We start from the raw sequence: 16,132 nt of genomic DNA, 5'->3' as shown, positions 1-16,132 counted from the left end.
ATCATGATGAACTCCAATCACTTCCCAAATGCATGGAAGGTGTGACTGTCAGCTGGGCCCAACTGGTGATAGGAGAGATTGTGAGGCTCCAATTCAGGACTCCTTGGGAAAAGGGGGAGCAGTGGGAGGGGAGAAGGTGATGGGGAACTGGTGTTTCTGGGGAACCACAAAGCAGGACAGAACCGTGTAGACCCCACAAAGAAAGTTGGAGGGGCCGTGATGCAGGACACGCTGACGGAGAGATCAGAGAGGTAGGAGGCGAACCAGGAGAGGAGAAGAGAAGAGAAGATGTCAAGGAAAAGCACAGTCAGCACCGGTCCATCAGTCTCATTAGATGAAAACATGGTTGGGACATGCAGAAGAATAGAAATAATTAGGTTATCAGGCTTGGGGTGGGGGGAAGAGGCGGCATGGGGGTGGAGTCCACCTCCGGTGGGGCAGCTTAGAGGGAATTTTGGTGGGGAAGTGTGTGTGGGAGGGGTCCCCTTGAGTAGCAGCAGCCTGGGGCGTTTCCCGGGGGAGCTGAGTGCGGCCTGGCCCAGGAGGTGCGGGGAGCTGGGGCTGCTTTCACAGCAGGGCAGGGAACAAACCGACCCCATGTGTTCAAAATCTCACCTGGCAGGGGGAGGGGACTGACTCATGATTTCTGAAGGATTTGGGGCTGTAAAACGACATCTGATCCTGGCCCTCACCCCCAGCACAGAAATGTCTCCTACTTTCCGCCAGCTGGCATTGGGGAGGGGGGGCACAGGGGTGCAGAGTATAAACCCCCCAAGCCCCAGGGCCGGGATTGGGGGGCTCCTCACTAGCAGATGGGGGAACAGCCTGTAATCCCCTGGGCCCAGTACTGGGATCAGGGTGTCTGGTGAGGGGGTAACCTTGCAGTGCAGGGGGTTCAGCCCTTATCCTGCTGGCCTGGCTGCTACCTCATACACTCCCATTTACTGTACCCCCTAAATGCTCTGCACGGATAACCCCCTGTTCCCCACAAACCACCCATAGCCCCTCCCCCAGTGTCTCCCAAAGCTTCTCCGAGCCCCCAAGAGAAGCAGAGGGGCCCATGTTTGAGACAGTGAGCATGTGAAACGCCTTCCTCACCTACCCATGGGGGAGCACAAGGTGGAAAGGCCTGGACTCCCTCCTCACTCAGCCCAGCCCATGGGGGCAAAAGGAGTACGACCCATAGGGGAAAGAGGTGGACATTCCTAGGGGGATGGGACTGCAGGGCGTCATTGTGAGGGGAGGGACAATGGGCTATCAGTGTAAAGGGAGGGGCTGTGAGGGGGATTAGAAGGTGACAGACAAACACCCTTAAGACGAGGCAGCAGTCCCTGTCAAAAAAATCATCTCTCGTCTTCACTTGAGTGACAGCCTGAATCGGTCCTTACCCGGGCAGAGTCCAGGGATTGGAATCATCCTCAGAAACAAAGCCATCTGTACATAGCAGGAACCAACCCCAAATGTGCTTTCAAAGGAGCTGTCTCCTTCCCGCTGGGGTGAAATTTGTCATTATGGTCCTGGATTTTCATTTCCCTTCTCTGGGGGCAGAGATGGGGTTGGTGCTACCTCAGGCTGGGATGTGGAGGCCATGTCCCCATGTGTCAGTCACTCTGGGAAGCCGTCTCTGCTCAGAGGCTGCCTCCAGCCTGGCTGGTCGGCTGCTGAGCTCTGCGGGGGTGAGTCATTTGGCGTAAGTGGCACCTGGGAGAAGCCCTCCTGCCAGAGGCATTGGTGGTATAGTGGTGAGCATAGCTGCCTTCCAAGCAGTTGACCCGGGTTCGATTCCCGGCCAATGCAGGGATGTGCCCTTTTCTTGGCCGGGAATTGGTTTAATTTCAGTCCCGTAGTATCAGTTTATCAATGGAACGGGAGAATTAATGTCCCACGTCCCAGCAGGTCATTCAACACCCAGTGGAGGAAGAAAGGGGCGGGACTATACAAGGATCTTGGAGCAATCGTGGGAAAAGGAGCAGAGTGTGGGAGGGGCCGAGTGGGGACAGGGCCTTGGGGTCAAGCCCGGTCGGGAGGGGGCGAGGCTCCGTAAGTAAATCCTCAGAAATCTCACCCCTGGGTTTGTAATGTCAGGCCCCAGCAAACAAGTGTCTCTGTGTGGGGGGAGAGTCCATGGGGGTGTCAGTGTGAGGGGAGGGGCTGTGAGGGGGAGGGTCCATGGGGATGTCAGTGTGAGGGGACGGGCCATGAGGGTGTGAGAGGGAGAGTCCATGGGGGTGTCAGTGTGAGGAGAGGGGCTGTGAGGGGGAGGGTCCATGGGGATGTCAGTGTGAGGGGACGGGCCATGAGGGTGTGAGAGGGAGAGTCCATGGGGGTGTCAGTGTGAGGAGAGGGGCTGTGAGGGGGAGGGTCCATGGGAGTGTCAGCGGGAGGGGAGGGGCTATGAGGGGGAGGGTCCATGGGGGTCTCAGTGTGAGGGGAGGGGCTGTGAGGGTGTGAGAGGGAGAGTCCATGGGGGTGTCAGTGTGAGGGGAGGGGCTATGAGGGGGAGGGTCCATGGGGGTCTCAGTGTGAGGGGAGGGGCTGTGAGGGTGTGAGGGGGAGGGTCCATGGGGGTGTCAGTGTGAGGGGAGGGGCTATGAGGGGGAGGGTCCATAGGGGTCTCAGTGTGAGGGGAGGGGCTGTGAGGGTGTGAGAGGGAGAGTCCATGGGGGTGTCAGTGTGAGGGGGAGAGGCCGTGAGGGAGAGAGATATGGGGTGTCAGTTTGAGGGGAGGGGCCGTGAGGGGGAAGGATATGGGGTGTGTCTGTGAGGGGGAGAGGCCATGAGGATACAGTCACCTCCAGGCAGCAGGCGCCTCCTGAAATGGGGGTTCAACTGAAGCAGCTGCTTTGGGGAACCCTAGGGCCCAGCATGGAGCTGCTGTCCCTGCAGGGTCCCTGGCCGTCACAAAGGGGTGATGTGAGGTTACTGCCCCGTCTGTCCTGGGGTGGGGGCCTGGAGCCCCCGGAACAGCCCTGCGGGGACTCAGCCCTGTGGGGAATTCAGAGTCTGTGGGGAAAGCACGTCTAGGAGGGGGATTATCAGCTGCGTTACAGCGACAGGAGGGAGAAGAGAGAGTTATTGCTTTACAACACTCTGGGTGTGGAGGAGCAATCAGTCTGATTGAGTCTTTATTCTCTGGGATTCCCCTGGAGCTCTGCTCTGACAAGTCTGAAGTTTACTTTACAAACCACATCTTTGTTTACTTTTTGTTTATAATACGCTAGAATCCTTCAATCCTAGCGTCACCATGGATAACGTGGCTTGGTCAGCCTGGTGGGAGTCCGAGGGTCAAACTAACCAGCTCTTCAAATCCAAGAGAGTGGAGATAAATCACCTCTCAGAGTCAATGTGCATAGAAGAGGCGTCACCAATAGGCGGACGGCGGGCCAAATCCAGACTGCCAGACACTTTTGAACAGACCCTGAAATCTTTTTATTGTTATTTTCTCTGGAGGCTGGAGTTTGAGTAGACCGTGATGAAGAAATTTGGATCTTGACCAAAAAGAACGGCTTACCCCTAAGAATGGAGTTGTGTTACCTTCCTTATGTTCTGCTGGCCACTTCCTTTCCCTCCTTTCGGTGAAAAGCTTTGGGATTTTGTGTAGAAACTTTATTTCCTCAGGAGAGACCCAGGAGCAGGGGCTGCTTGCATGTATCACCCACTAGATTAGAAGGTGACAGACAAACACCCTTAAGACGAGGCAGCAGTCCCTGTCAAAAAAATCATCTCCCGTCTTCACTGGAGTGACAGCCTGAATCGGTCCTTACCCGGGCAGAGTCCAAGGATTGGAATCATCATCAGAAACAAAGCCATCTGTACGTAGCAGGAACCAACCCAAAACGTGCTTTAAAAGGAGCTGTCCCCTTCCTGCTGGGGTGAAATTTGTCATTATGGTCATGGATTTTCATTTCTCTTCTCTGGGGGCGGAGATGGGGTTGGTGCTACCTCAGGCTGGGATGTGGAGGCCATGTCCCCATGTGTCAGTCACTCTGGGAAGCCGTCTCTGCTCACAGGCTGCCTCCAGCCTGGCTGGTCGGCTGGTGAGCGCTGTGGGGGTGAGTCATTTGGCATAAGTGGCACCTGGGAGAAACCCTCCAGCCACAGGCATTGGTGGTATAGTGGTGAGCATAGCTGCCTTCCAAGCAGTTGACCCGGGTTCGAGTCCCGGTCAATGCAGGGATGTGCCCTTTTCTTGGCCGGGAATTGGTTTAATTTCAGTCACGTTGTATCAGTTTATCAATGGAACGGGAGAATTAATGTCCCACATCCCAGCAGGTCATTCAACACCCAATGGAGGAAGAAAGGGGCGGGACTATGCAAGGATCTTGGAGCAATCGTGGGAAGAGGAGCAGAGCGTGGGAGGGGCTGAGTGGGGATAGGGCCTCCGGGTCAAGCCCAGTCGGGAGTGGGGGGAGGCTCAGTGAGTAAATCCTGAGAAATCTCACTCCCGGGTTTGTAATGTCAGGCCCCAGCAAACAAGTGTTCCTGTGTGGGGGGAGGGGCTGTGAGGGTGTCAGTGTGAGGGGAGGGGCTGTGAATGGGAGAGTCCATGGGGGTGTCAGTGTGAGGGGAGGGGCTGTGAGGGGGAGGGTCCATGGGGGTGTCAGTGTGAAGGGGAGGAGCCGTGAGGGTGCGAGAGGGAGAATCCATGGGGGTGTCAGTGTGAGGGGGAGAGGCCGTGAGGGAAAGAGATATGGGGTGTCAGTGTGAGGGGAGGGGCTGTGAGGGGGAGGGTCCATGGGAGTGTCAGTGTGAGGGGAGGGGCTGTGAGGGGGAGGGTCCATGGGAGTGTCAGTGTGAGGGGAGGGTCCGTGAGAGAGAGAGATATGGGGTGTCTGTGTGAGGGGAGGGGCTGTAATGAGTAGGGTCCATGGGGGTGTCAGTGTGAGGGGGAGAGGCCGTGAGGGAGAGAGATATGGGGTGTCAGTGTGAGGGGAGGGGCTGTGAGGGGGAGGGTCCATGGGAGTGTCAGTGTGAGGGGGGAATTCATGAGGGAGAGAGATACGGGGTGTCAGTGTGAGGGGAGTGGCCGTGAGGGGGAGGGATATGGGGTGTGTCCGTGAGGGGGAGAGGCCATGAGGATATAGTCACCTCCAGGCAGCAGGCGCCCCCTGAAATGGGGGTTGAACTGAAGCAGCTACTTTGGGGAACCCTAGGGCCCAGCATGGAGCTGTTGTCCCTGCAGGGTCCCTGGCCGTCACAAAGGGCGATGTGAGGTTACTGCCCCGTCTGTCCTGGGGTGGGGGCCTGGAGCCCCTGGATCAGCCCTGTGGGGACTTCAGTGTCTGTGGGAAAGCACGTCTAGGAGGGGGATTATCAGCTGCGTTACAGCGGCAGGAGGGAGAAGAGAGAGTTATTGCTTTAGATTATTCTGGGTGTGGAGGAGTGTGACATTATTGATATAAACTGGGACCATATAGAACATGGTTTGCAACCAAGGTCCTGTAGTGGCACCAAATCTTATGTAAAGGGGGTCATATAAGGTGTCTAAGACCAGGTTACAGGTTACTGGTTAGGATGATGCTGTCTGTATGCCTGTGTCATTTTGTAGCTGAAGTTATAAGTATTAACTTTATACTGTCTGTGTTCCAAATTGGTGCTGCAGTTCTGGGTGACACCCCAGACAAGTTGGTGTTAGCTCTGCTTAGCCTGCTTGATGGCCCATTAAAGACCATCAGCTACACAACTGACCCATTGAGAGGAGGCAGATACACCTTGTGACTCAGCAGGGTGTGCAGAAACTGGCCCATGTGACTGCAAACTCCATTTTGCTGTAATTTTCCACAGTGAGAACAAAGAAGTGTTCTTACACCTGAAAGTGCCTATATAAGGCTAATGCCTCATCTCTATCTTGTCTTCAGTCCTGCTTCTTACCTCTGGAGGGACTTTACTACAAACTGAGGCTCTACACAAAGGACTGAATGATTCATCCCAGCGGGGGATGTTCTCCGGAGACTGGATTTAAACCTGCAGTTTATTCCATCTAAGCCTGAACTAAGAACTTTGCCATCACTGTGTGTAATTGATTCCATTTAACCAGTTCTAGCTCTCATCTCTACCTTTTTCCTTTTATGAATAAACCTTTAGATTTTAGATTCTAAAGGATTGGCAACAGCGTGATTTGTGGGTAAGATCTGATGTGTATTTTGACCTGGGTCTGGGGCTTGGTCCTTAGGGATCGAGAGAACCTTTTTCTTTTACTGGGGTGTTGGTTTTCATAACCATTCATCCCCAGGACGGGTGGCACTGGTGATGACACTGGGAGACTGGAGTGTCTAAGGCAATTGCTTGTGTGACTTGTGGTTAACCAGTGGGATGAAACCGAAGTCATTTTTGTCTGGCTGGTTTGGTTTGCCTTAGAGGTGGAAAAACCCCAGCCTTGGGCTGTGACTGCCCTGTTTGAGGAATTGGTCCTGAATTGGCACTCTCGGTTGGGTCCCGCCAAAAGCAATCAGTCTGATTGAGTCTTTATTCTCTGGGATTCCCCTGGAGCTCTGCTAAGACAAGTCTGAAGTGGGCCAAAAAACCTGCTGATTTCACTGAGGGTTGGACTGAGGCCCTTCAGATTAGGATACTCAGGCACTGCCGTCGGCACCAGGCAGCTGCCTGCCCTCGGGAACAGGAACTAAACCGCGGTTCTCAACCAGGGGCCAAGGAAGCCGCGAGCAGGTTTCAGGGGGTCGACTAAAATAACCCAGAGAGCAGGGCCAACATGAGACTCGCTGGGTCCCAGGGCAGAAAGCTGAAGCCTGACCATAAGTCCCACCACCCGGGGTGAAAGTTGAAGCCTGAGCAACTTAACTTCACAGGGTCCCCTGTAGGGTGGGACCCCAGGGAATTGCCCTGCCTGCTACCCCCTAAGGCTGGTCCTGGCTTTTAATCTACTGGACGTGCAGAAAAATAGTTGTTGTGGCACAGGTGGGCTGTGCAGTTTTTATAGCATGTTGTGGGGGGCGGGGTCCAGGAAAAAAAGGATGAGAACCCCTGGTCTAAAGCATGCAGGGCCCCAGGAAGCGGAGCGGAAACCTTTCTTCCCGGAGATGTGCCCTAGGTCCCGTCTCAGCAGCAAAGAAAGTCAATTCCCCCCACCCCGATGAATCAGCCAGGAGCTCTGTGCAGAGCTGTGGGTTTCTCCTTTCACTCCTGCTGGGGAGTGCGGGGTCCTGGGGGTGTTTCTAGCGGAGCATTTGGGACTCAACGGGGGGAACCAGCCTTTCATACCAGAACGCTCACGTTCAAACCACATCTTTGTTTACTTTTTGTTTATAATACGATAGAATCCTTCAATCCTAGTGTCACCATGGATAACGTGGCTTGGTCAGCCTGGTGGGATACCGAGGGTCAAACTAACCAGCTCTTCAAATCCAAGAAAGTGGAGATAAATCACCTCTCAGAGTCAATGTGCATAGAAGAGGCGTCGTCAATAGGCTGACGGCGGGCCAAATCCAGACTGCCAGACACTTTTGAACAGACCCTGAAATCTTTTTATTGTTATTTTCTCTGTAGGCTGGACTTTGAGTAGACCATGACCAAGAAATTCGGACCTTGACCAAAGAGAACTGCTTACCCCTAAGAATGGGGTTGTGTTACCTTCCTTATGTTCTGCTGGCCACTTCCTTTCCCTCCTTTCGGTGAAAAGCTTTGGGATTTTGTGTAGAAACTTTATTTCCTCAGGAGAGACCCAGGAGCAGGGGCTGCCTGCCTGTATCACCCACTAGATTAGAAGGTGACAGACAAACACCCTTAAGACGAGGCAGCAGTCCCTGTCAAAAAAATCATCTCCCGTCTTCACTGGAGTGACAGCCTGAATCGGTCCTTGCCCGGGCAGAGTCCAGGGATTGGAATCATCATCAGAAACAAAGCCATCTGTAGGTAGCAGGAACCAACCCAAAACGTGCTTTAAAAGAGCTGTCTCCTTCCGGCTGGGATGAAATTTGTCATTATGGTCATTGATTTTCATTTCCCTTTCTTGGGGGCAGAGATGCGGTTGGTGCTACCTCAGGCTGGGATGTGGAGGCCATGTCCCCATTGTCAGTCACTCTGGGAAGCCGTCTCTGCTCAGAGGCTGCCTCCAGCCTGGCTGGTCGGCTGCTGAGCTCTGTGGGGGTGAGTCATTTGGCATAAGTGGCACCTGGGAGAAACCTTTCTACCAGATGCATTGGTGGTATAGGGGTGCGTATAGCTGCCTTTCAAGCAGTTGACCCGCGTACGATTCCCGGCCAATGCAGGGATGTGCCCTTTTCTTGGCCGGGAATTGGTTGAATTTCAGTCCCGTTGTATCAGTTTATCAATGGAACGGGAGAAATAATGTCCCACATCCCAGCAGGTCATTCAACACCCAGTGGAGGAAGAAAGGGGCGGGACTATGCAAGGATCTTGGAGCAATCGTGGGAAGAGGAGTAGAGTGTGGGACGGGCGGAGTGGGGACAGGGCCTCGGGGTCAAGCCCAGTCGGGAGGGGGGGGAGGTTCAGTGAGTAAATCCTCAGAAATCTCACCCCTGAGTTTGTAATGTCAGGCCCCAGCAAACAAGTGTCCCTGTGTGGGGGAGGGTCTATGGGGATGTCAGTGTGAGGGGAGGGTCCATGGGGGTGTCAGTGTGAGGGGAGGGGCTATGAGGGGGAGGGTCTTATGGGGTGTCAGTATGAGGGGAGCGGCTGTGAGGGTGTGAGAGGGAGAGCCAATGGGGTGTCAGTGTGAGGGGGAGAGGTCCTGAGGGAGAGAGATATGGGGTGTCAGTGTGAGGGGAGGGGCTGTGAGGGGGACGGTCCATGGGGGTGTCAGTGTGAGGGGAGGGGCTTTGTGGGGGAGGGTCCATGGGGGTGTCAGTGTGAGGGGAGGGACTCTGAGGGGGAGGGTCCATGGGAGTGTCAGTGTGACGGGGAGGGGCCGTGAGAGAGAGAGATATGGGGTGTCAGTGTGAGGGAGAGGTGCTCTGTGGGGGAGGGCTATGGAGGTGTCAGTGTGAGGGGGAGACGCCGTGAGGGAGAGAGATATGGGGTGTCAGTGTGAGGGGAGGGACTCTGAGGGGGAGGGTCCGTGGGAGTGTCAGTGTGATGGGGAGGGGCCGTGAGGGAGAGAGATATGGGGTGTCAGCGTGAGGGGAGGGGCTGTGAGGGGGAAGGTCCATGGGAGTGTCAGTGTGAGGGGGGAATTCGGGAGGGAGAGAGATATGGGGTGTTAGTGTGAAGGGAGGGGCTGTGAGGGGGAGGGTCCATGGGAGTGTCAGTGTAAGGGGAGGGGGTGTGAGGGGGAGGGTCCATGGGAGTGTCACTGTGAGGGGGGAATTCGTGAGGGAGAGAGATTTGGGGTGTCAGTGTGAGGGGAGGGGCCGTGAGGGGGAGGGATATGGGGTGTGTCTGCGAGGGGGAGAGGCCATGAGGATACAGTCACCTCCAGGCAGCAGGCGCCCCCTGAAATGGGGGTTGAACTGAAGCAGCTGCTTTGGGGAACCCTAGGGCCCAGCATGGAGCTGCTGTCCCTGTGGGGTCCCTGGCCGTCACAAAGGGGTGATGTGAGGTTACTGCCCCATCTGTCCTGGGGTGGGGGCCTGGAGCCCCCGGAACAGCCCTGTGGGGAATTCAGAGTCTGTGGGGAAAGCACGTCTAGGAATGGGGATTATCAGCTGTGTTACAGTGGCAGGAGGGAGAAGAGAGAGTTATTGCTTTACAACACTCTGGGTGTGGAGGAGCAATCAGTCTGATTGAGTCTTTATTCTCTGGGATTCCCCTGGAGCTCTGCTCAGACAAGTCTGAAGTGGGCAGAAAAACCTGCTGCTTTCCCAGAGGGCTGGACTGAGGCCCTTCAGATTAGGATACTCAGGCACTGCCGGCTGCACCAGGCAGCTGCCTGCCCTCGGGAACAGGAACTAAACCGCGGTTCTCAACCAGGGGCCAAGGAAGCCGCGAGCAGGTTTCAGGGGGTCGACTAAAATAACCCAGAGAGCAGGGCCAACGTGAGACTAGCTGGGTCCCAGGGCAGAAAGCTGAAACCTGAGCATAAGTCCCACCACCCGGGGTGAAAGTTGACTCCTGAGCAACTTAACTTCACGGGGTCCCCTGTAGGGTGGGACCCCAGGGAATTGCCCTGCCTGCTACCCCCTAATGCTCTCCCCGGCTTTTAATCTACTGGACTTGCAGAAAAATAGTTGTTGTGGCACAGGTGGGCTGTGAAGTTTTTATAGCATGTTGTGGGGGGCGGGGTCGAGGAAAAAAAGGATGAGAACCCCTGGTCTAAAGCATGCAGGGCCCCAGGAAGCGGAGCGGAAACCTTGCTTCCCAGAGATCTGCCCTAGCTCCCGTCTCAGCAGCAAAGAAATTCAATTCCCCCCACCCCGATGAATCAGCCAGGAGCTCTGTGCAGAGCTGTGGGTTTCTCCTTTCACTCCTGCTGGGGAGTGCGGGGTCCCGGGGGTGTTTCTAGCGGAGCATTTGGGACTCAACGGGGGGAACCAGCCTTTCATACCAGAACGCTCACGTTCAAACCACATCTTTGTTTACTTTTTGTTTATAATACGCTAGAATCCTTCAATCCTAGTGTCACCATGGATAACGTGGCTTGGTCAGCCTGGTGGGAGTCCGAGGGTCAAACTAACCAGCTCTTCAAATCCAAGAGAGTGGAGATAAATCACCTCTCAGAGTCAATGTGCATAGAAGAGGCGTCACCAATAGGCGGACGGCGGGCCAAATCCAGACTGGCAGACACTTTTGAACAGACCCTGAAAGCTTTTTGTTGTTATTTTCTCTGGAGCCTGGACTTTGAGTAGACCGTGATGAAGAAATTTGGATCTTGACCAAAAAGAAAGGCTTACCCCTAAGAATGGGGTTGTGTTACCTTCCTTATGTTCTGCTGGCCACTTCCTTTCCCTCCTTTCGGTGAAAAGCTTTGGGATTTTGTGTAGAAACTTTATTTCCTCAGGAGAGACCGAGGAGCAGGCTTGCCTGTGTGTATTACCCACTAGATTAGAAGGTGAAAGACAAACACCCTTAAGACGAGGCAGCAGCCCCTGTCAAAAAAATCATCTCCCGTCTTCACTGGAGTGACAGCCTGAATCGGTCCTTGCCCGGGCAGAGTCCAAGGATTGGAATCATCATCAGAAACAAAGCCATCTGTAGGTAGCAGGAACCAACCCAAAACGTGCTTTAAAAGAGCTGTCTCCTTCCGGCTGGGATGAAATTTGTCATTATGGTCATTGATTTTCATTTCCCTTTCTTGGGGGCAGAGATGCGGTTGGTGCTACCTCAGGCTGGGATGTGGAGGCCATGTCCCCAGGTGTCAGTCACTCTGGGAAGCCGTCTCTGCTCAGAGGCTGCCTCCAGCCTGGCTGGACGGCTGCTGAGCTCTGCGGGGGTGAGTCATTTGGCATAAGTGGCACCTGGGCGAAACCCTCCTGCCAGAGGCATTGGTGGTATAGGGGTGTGCATAGCTGCCTTCCAAGCAGTTGACCTGGGTTCGATTCCCGGCCAATGCAGGGATGTGCCCTTTTCTTGGCCGGGAATTGGTTTAATTTCAGTCCCGTAGTATCAGTTTATCAATGGAACGGGAGAATTAATGTCCCACGTCCCAGCAGGTCATTCAACACCCAGTGGAGGAAGAAAGGGGCGGGACTATGCAAGGATCTTGGAGCAATCCTGGGAAGAGGAGCAGAGTGTGGGAGGGGCTGAGTGGGGACAGGGCCTCGGGGTCAAGCCCGGTCGGGGGGGGGGAGGCTCAGTGAGTAAATCCTCAGAAATCTCACCCCTGGGTTTGTAATGTCAGGCCCCAGCAAACAAGTGTCCCTGTGTGGGGGAGGGCCTATGGGGATGTCAGTGTGAGGGTAGGGGCTGTGAGGAGGAGGGTCCATGGGGATGTCAGTGTGAGGGGAGGGGCTGTAATGGGGAGGGTCCATGGGAGTGTCAGCGGGAGGGGAGGGTCTGTGAGGGTGTGAGAGGGAGAGTCCATGGGGGTGTCAGTGTGAGGAGAGGGGCTATGAGGGGGAGGGTCCATGGGGGTGTCAGTGTGAGGGGAGGGGCTATGAGGGGGAGGGTCCATGGGGCTGTCAGTGTGAGGGGAGGGGCTGTGAGGGGGAGGGTCTATGGGGGTCTCAGTGTGAGGGGAGGGGCTGTGAGGGTGTGAGAGGGAGAGTCCATGGGGTGTCAGTGTGAGGGGGAGAGGCCCTGAGGGAGAGAGATATGGGGTGTCAGTGTGAGGGGAGTGGCCGTGAGGGGGAGGGATATGGGGTGTGTCTGCGAGGGGGAGAGGCCATGAGGATACAGTCACCTCCAGGCAGCAGGCGCCCCCTGAAATGGGGGTTGAGCTGAAGCAGCTGCTTTGGGGAACCCTAGGGCCCAGCATGGAGCTGCTGTCCCTGCAGGGTCCCTGGCCGTCACAAAGGGGTGCTGTGAGGTTACTGCCCCTTCTGTCCTGGGGTGGGGGCCTGGAGCCCCTGGAACAGCCCTGTGGGGACTCAGCCCTGTGGGGAATTCAGAGTCTGTGGGGAAAGCACGTCTAGGAGTGGGGATTATCAACTGTGTTACAGTGGCAGGAAGGAGAAGAGAGAGTTATTGCCCCTAGATCAGTCTGGGTGTGGAGGAGCAATCAGTCTGATTGAGTTTTTTTTCTCTGGGATTCCCCTGGAGCTCTGCTCAGACAAGTCTGAAGTTTACTTTACAAACCACATCTTTGTTTACTTTTTGTTTATAATACGCTAGAATCCTTCAATCCTAGCGTCATGATGGATAACATGGCTTGGTCAGCCTGGTGGGATACCGAGGGTCAAACTAACCAGCTCTTCAAATCCCAGAGAGGGGAGATAAATCACCTCTCAGAGTCAATGTGCATAGAAGAGGCGTCGTCAATAGGCGGACGGCGGGCCAAATCCAGACTGCCAGACACTTTTGAACAGACCCTGAAATCTTTTTATTGTTATTTTCTCTGGAGGCTGGAGTTTGAGTAGACCGTGACCAAGAAATTTGGATCTTGACCAAAGAGAACGGCTTACCCCTAAGAATGGGGTTGTGTTACCTTCCTTATGTTCTGCTGGCCACTTCCTTTCCCTCCTTTCGGTGAAAAGCTTTGGGATTTTGTGTAGAAACTTTATTTCCTCAGGAGAGACCCAGGAGCTGGGGCTACCTGCCTGTATCACCCACTAGATTAGAAGGTGACACACAAATACCCTTAAGACGAGGCAGCAGTCCCTGTCAAAAAAATCATCTCCCGTCTTCACTGGAGTGACAGCCTGAATCGGTCCTTACCCGGGCAGAGTCCAGGGATTGGAATCATCATCAGAAACAAAGCCATCTGTACGTAGCAGGAACCAACCCAAAACGTGCTTTCAAAGGAGCTGTCCCCTTCCTGCTGAGGTGAAATTTGTCATTATGGTCATGGATTTTCATTTCCCTTCTCTGGGGGCGGAGATGGGGTTGGTGCTACCTCAGGCTGGGATGTGGAGGCCATGTCCCCATGTGTCAGTCACTCTGGGAAGCCGTCTGCTCAGAGGCTGCCTCCAGCCTGGCTGGTCGGCTGGTGAGCGCTGTGGGGGTGAGTCATTTGGCATAAGTGGCACCTGGGAGAAACCCTCCTGCCAGATGCATTGGTGGTATAGTGGTGAGCATAGCTGCCTTCCAAGCAGTTGACCCGGGTTCGATTCCCAGCCAATGCAGGGATGTGCCCTTTTCTTGGCCGGGAATTGGTTTAATTTCAGTCCCGTAGTATCAGTTTATCAATGGAACGGGAGAATTAATGTCCCACGTCCCAGCAGGTCATTCAACACCCAGTGGAGGAAGAAAGGGGCGGGACTATGCAAGGATCTTGGAGCAATCGTGGGAAGAGGAGCAGAGTGTGGGAGGGGCCGAGTGGGGACAGGGCCTCGGGGTCAAGCCCAGTCAGGAGGGGGGGAGGCTCAGTGAGTAAATCCTGAGAAATCTCACCCCTGAGTTTGTAATGTCAGGCCCCAGCAAACAAGAGTCTCTGTGTGGGGGGAGGGTCCATGGGGATGTCAGTGTGAGGGGGAGGGGCTGTGAGGGGGAGAGTCCATGGGGGTGTCAGTGTTAGGGGAGGGGCTGTGAGGGTGTGAGAGGGAGGGTCAATGGGGTGTCTTTGTGAGGGGGAGAGGCCGTGAGGGAGAGAGATATGGGGTGTAAGTGTGAGGGGAGGGGCTGTAAGGGGGAGGGTCCATGGGGGTGTGAGTGTGAGGGGAGGGGCTGTAAGGGGGAGGGTCCATAGGGGTGTCTGTGAGGGGAAAGGGTGTGAGAGGGAGAGTCCATGGGGGTGTCAGTGTGAGGGGGAGCGGCTGTGAGGCAGAGAGATATGGGGTGTCAGTGTGAGGGGAGGGGCCGTGAGGGAGAGAGATATGGGGTGTCAGTGTGAGGGGAGGGGCTGTGAGGGGGATGGTCCATGGGAGTGTCAGTGTGAGGGGGGAATTCGTGAGGGAGAGAGATATGGGGTGTCAGTGTGAGGGGAGGGGCTGTGAGAGGGAGGGATATGGGGTGTGTCTGCGAGGGGGAGAGGCCATGAGGATACAGTCACCTCCAGGCAGCAGGCGCCCCCTGAAATGGGGGTTGAACTGAAGCAGCTGCTTTGGGGAACCCTAGGGCCCAGCATGGAGCTGCTGTCCCTGTGGGGTCCCTGGCCGTCACAAAGGGGTGATGTGAGGTTACTGCCCCATCTGTCCTGGGGTGGGGGCCTGGAGCCCCCGGAACAGCCCTGTGGGGACTTAGCCCAGTGTCTGTGGGGAATTCAGTGTCTGTGGGGAAAGCACGTCTAGGAGTGGGATTATCATCTGTGTTACAGCGACAGGAGGGAGAAGAGAGAGTTATTGCTTTACAACACTCTGGGTGTGGAGGAGCAATCAGTCTGATTGAGTCTTTATTCTCTGGGATTCCCCTGGAGCTCTGCTCTGACAAGTCTGAAGTTTACTTTACAAACCACATCTTTGTTTACTTTTTGTTTATAATACGCTAGAATCCTTCAATCCTAGCGTCACCATGGATAACGTGGCTTGGTCAGCCTGGTGGGAGTCCGAGGGTCAAACTAACCAGCTCTTCAAATCCAAGAGAGTGGAGATAAATCACCTCTCAGAGTCAATGTGCATAGAAGAGGCGTCGTCAATAGGCGGACGGCGGGCCAAATCCAGACTGGCAGACACTTTTGAACAGACCCTGAAATCTTTTTGTTGTTATTTGCTCTGGAGGCTGGACTTTGAGTAGACCGTGACCAAGAAATTCGGACCTAGACCAAAGAGAACGGCTTACCCCTAAGAATGGAGTTGTGTTACCTTCCTTATGTTCTGCTGGCCATTTCCTTTCCCTCCTTTCGGTGAAAAGCTTTGGGATTTTGTGTAAAAACTTTATTTCCTCAGGAGAGACTGAGGAGCAGGGGCTGCCTGCGTGTATCACCCACTAGATTAGAAGGTGACACACAAATACCCTTAAGACGAGGCAGCAGTCCCTGTCAAAAAAATCATCTCCCGTCTTCACTGGAGTGACAGCCTGAATCGGTCCTTACCCGGGCAGAGTCCAGGGATTGGAATCATCATCAGAAACAAAGCCATCTGTACGTAGCAGGAACCAACCCAAAACGTGCTTTCAAAGGAGCTGTCTCCTTCCCGCTGGGGTGAAATTTGTCATTATGGTCATGGATATTCATTTCCCTTCTCTGGGGGCAGAGTTGGGGTTGGTGCTACCTCAGGCTGGGATGTGGAGGCCATGTCCCCATGTGTCAGTCACTCTGGGAAGCCGTCTCTGCTCACAGGCTGCCTCCAGCCTGGCTGGTCGGCTGGTGAGCGCTGTGGGGGTGAGTCATTTGGCATAAGTGGCACCTGGGAGAAACCCTCCTGCCAGATGCATTGGTGGTATAGGGGTGAGCATAGCTGCCTTCCAAGCAGTTGACCCGGGTTCAGTTCCCGGCCAATGCAGGGATGTGCCCTTTTCTTAGCCGGAATTGGTTGAATTTCAGTCCCGTAGTATCAGTTTATCAATGGAACGGGAGAATTAATGTCCCACGTCCCAGCAGGTCATTCAACACCCAGTGGAGGAAGAAAGGGGCGGGACTATGCAAGGATCTTGGAGCAATCGTGGGAAGAGGAGCAGAGTGTGGGAGGGGCCGAGTGGGGACAGGGCCTCGGGGTCAAGCCCCGTCGGGAGGGGGGGAGGCTCAGTG

The 16,132-nt window shown here is 55.0% G+C and overlaps 5 non-coding genes and 1 pseudogene across 5 annotated transcripts; all 6 read left to right on the top strand.

Annotated features, from left to right (window-relative positions):
* Positions 1–16,132, top strand: part of LOC115643461 — a 591,865-nt pseudogene that overhangs the window by 448,450 nt on the left and 127,283 nt on the right.
* TRNAG-UCC lies at positions 1,726–1,797 on the top strand. The gene has a single exon. It is a non-coding gene; the product is annotated as a tRNA-Gly (tRNA).
* TRNAG-UCC lies at positions 4,102–4,173 on the top strand. The gene has a single exon. It is a non-coding gene; the product is annotated as a tRNA-Gly (tRNA).
* Positions 11,394–11,465, top strand: TRNAG-UCC. Its single transcript has one exon. It is a non-coding gene; the product is annotated as a tRNA-Gly (tRNA).
* TRNAG-UCC lies at positions 13,563–13,634 on the top strand. Its single transcript has one exon. It is a non-coding gene; the product is annotated as a tRNA-Gly (tRNA).
* TRNAG-UCC lies at positions 15,816–15,887 on the top strand. Its single transcript has one exon. It is a non-coding gene; the product is annotated as a tRNA-Gly (tRNA).

This window comes from Gopherus evgoodei, unplaced genomic scaffold, assembly GCF_007399415.2.
Source record: "Gopherus evgoodei ecotype Sinaloan lineage unplaced genomic scaffold, rGopEvg1_v1.p scaffold_60_arrow_ctg1, whole genome shotgun sequence".
NCBI lineage: Eukaryota > Metazoa > Chordata > Testudines > Testudinidae > Gopherus > Gopherus evgoodei.
The sequence above is the reverse complement of the archived record's forward strand: the minus strand, read 5'-3'. Positions and strand labels throughout refer to the sequence as shown.